The sequence below is a fragment of the Amblyomma americanum genome, chromosome 1 (assembly GCF_052857255.1).
Source record: "Amblyomma americanum isolate KBUSLIRL-KWMA chromosome 1, ASM5285725v1, whole genome shotgun sequence".
Taxonomy (NCBI): Eukaryota; Metazoa; Arthropoda; class Arachnida; order Ixodida; family Ixodidae; genus Amblyomma; species Amblyomma americanum.
Genome location: NC_135497.1, coordinates 17,554,438 through 17,557,588, shown reverse-complemented (window position 1 = coordinate 17,557,588; position 3,151 = coordinate 17,554,438).

Below are 3,151 nucleotides of genomic sequence, written 5' to 3'. Positions count from 1 at the left end.
TTTTCCTGATAACGTCTCATCATCTATCATGACTTCCTGTTCATTAATGCTCTTGGATGGGTTAATAATGGTATTAAGTTGTTTCCATACCTTATCACTTCGCTTCAGAACATCCTTGTTGAATAGATTATGGAAGTACTCTTTCTTTGCCTGACGCAGAAATGATGTCACCTTGTTTCTGTACGCCTTAAATATAAGAAAGTCATCAGTGCTTCTATTCTTAATGAAACAATTATAAAGGTAGTTTTTGTGTTTTATCATCTTTAAGCATTCTTTGTTTATCCATGGCTTACGAGCACTCTGTGGTTTTCTGGTGCTTCGATATGGGAAGCATTCAATATATACCGGTTTTATGATGTTTATAAATATATCATATGCTTTGTCAGGATCTGTAACCTCATAAACTGGACTCCAGTCTATTTGCTCAAGTCTAGACCGAAAGCGTGTCAAGGTATCCTTATTCACTAACTGTCGCTGTTGCGGAATAGTTTTATTGGACTTTGTTATACGACTATCTATGAAGTAAAAAATCGGTAGGTGATCACTAACCTGGCCAGAGATAACGCCAGACACGATTGACTTGTCATGCAAATTTGTAATGTGTGGAAATACGGGGGAAACAAAGCCTTTCGCCCCGCCCGCACTCCCACTCCGCGGATGCAGCGTTCCCGCTCGCTAACCGCGGAGGGGTTCGTGCTCGAGGGACAAATGGAAGGGACGACACAGCGTTAACACTCATATGCTATTTATTACACTTGCAATTAATACACAGAGCGGGCCAGCTAGCTACAAAACATCAACGAGGCATTCCTCGGAAGTAGAAGGCTACGTAAGAAGGACTTCCGACTTACCGGCTGGGGTGGGGGCGCGACTTCGGAGGTATCGGCGCGAACGTTTGTATGCGCCGATAATGGCGGCCGGGTTCTCCCGTGCGCGCCGCATTCTTGAGGCAAAGCCATTCCCTAGGATTTGCTGGGGAAGGCGACCAGAGCGCGCGTTTGCTGCGCTCGCTTCGCTGCCTGGAACCAGAAGTCCAGCGGCATGGCACAACGGATCCCCGTGCGCCTGCCGCGGAAGGTGACGAGAGCGTGCTGCTCCAACCGCTCACGACGCTGGCCGGATCCCGAAGGGCCTCTCTCCGGTTCCGCAGAATTCCGCGTAACCTACGAGGTGGCGCTCCCGTCGCCGTTCCCTTTCCCCCATGAGGGAGACTTCCCTCCTCGCCCAGCCGGGGGCTGTCCGTCCCGACGGCCGACGATGAAGATGGGCCGCATCGAAACGGAGGGGGGAAACAGGTTCTCCACATCCCTCCCTCCTTAAATGTCGGCCTACAGTTGAACCCGTCCATGGATGCCATCGACGAAGGGGCCACGAGCGTTGCGATGATGACTGCAAGACAGCTCATACAGGTGGGGTGCCGGGGTCATCCGATGAGCAGCAAGGTCACCGGGCACCCGTCCTTTGTTGGAAGGTAGAGGGGCTGGCCCCCCCTCTCGTAGCCGCTGCAAACTGCTCGCCGGAGACTCTGCAGCTCGATGACTCATGGCCGCAAGGCAGCAGGCAGAGACCCATACAATGGACAGCAGGCCGGGGCAGCTTCTCTTCAACTCTGCATATCGCTCCTAGGATCTCCAAAAGTTTGCAGCAAAAACAATGGAGACCCCGTAAAGTCACCATTTGGTAAAATGCGGAGTAATGCAAGTGCCAAACAATCCTATCCGGCACCGCCCAAACGCTCGGTTCATTTGAACGTAGCTGGCTCTCTTCGGACGAAGCACATTCGCGGTTCGCTTTCCGGCATGGTGATGTTAAGCTCACTTGAGCTGCGTTAGCGTCTCTGGTTCCGCGAAATTATAAATTCGCTTCGCAGCCCAAAAAAGTAAGTTCGTTCGAACAAAGTCAGCTTTCTGTAGTTGAGCGAGACCTCTCGGCTCTAGCGAGGTTAAATATACAAGCAAGCCCGTTTGCGCGTGCTTGTGCCACGGTACGACTGTGTCCTCCCAAAAGCGACAGGCAGCTCCCGAAGAGCCTTAGGCCTACTCGCTCTTACACTTCCGGGTGCCAACAAAGGGCCAAGGACAATAGCTAGAACACAACGCCACGAGGAGATACGTTTCTGCCAAGGTGACCCTAACGCGAACGGCGCCTACCGCTTCCCGCGGTGTCGCAGCGCCCCAGGTGCTTTTCCTGTAATCACGACTGCAATCCAAAACAGCTGACTACGACACCCGGCTCCCAGAGCCAAAGAGACAGAACAGAGAATATTTACAACTATGTACAAGAAAAATCGGGCCACCCTCCAGGCTTCCGCATTCACTCGCTTCTGGCTTGCTGTTCTCCGTGGGCGTCTCGGTCTCGCTCTCCATGAGCGGACCTCGTAGGTTCACCTTCCACAGGTGTACCGATGAAGTGCTCATCAAAAGCTTAGCATGCACGGCAATCCTCCCATGCTGCTATTACGCTCATCTCGCTGTCAAGAAAGCATCTTCGCCTTGCTAGCAACTCCGAATTCGGTTCAGGCCTAACGCTGTTCCAAATCCGGGCGGGCATTCCACGAACCGAACTGACTGCCGTCCCTCGTCCCAAGAGCTTGCCACACGTTGGGACGCCATTGTGGAAATACGGGGGAAACAAAGCCTTTCGCCCCGCCCGCACTCCCACTCCGCGGATGCAGCGTTCCCGCTCGCTAACCGCGGAGGGGTTCGTGCTCGAGGGACAAAGGGAAGGGACGACACAGCGTTAACACTCATATGCTATTTATTACACTTGCAATTAATACACAGAGCGGGCCAGCTAGCTACAAAACATCAACGAGGCATTCCTCGGAAGTAGAAGGCTACGTAAGAAGGACTTCCGACTTACCGGCTGGGGTGGGGGCGCGACTTCGGAGGTATCGGCGCGAACGTTTGTATGCGCCGATAATGGCGGCCGGGTTCTCCCGTGCGCGCCGCATTCTTGAGGCAAAGCCATTCCCTAGGATTTGCTGGGGAAGGCGACCAGAGCGCGCGTTTGCTGCGCTCGCTTCGCTGCCTGGAACCAGATGTCCAGCGGCATGGCACAACGGATCCCCGTGCGCCTGCCGCGGAAGGTGACGAGAGCGTGCTGCTCCAACCGCTCACGACGCTGGCCGGATCCCGAAGGGCCTCTCTCC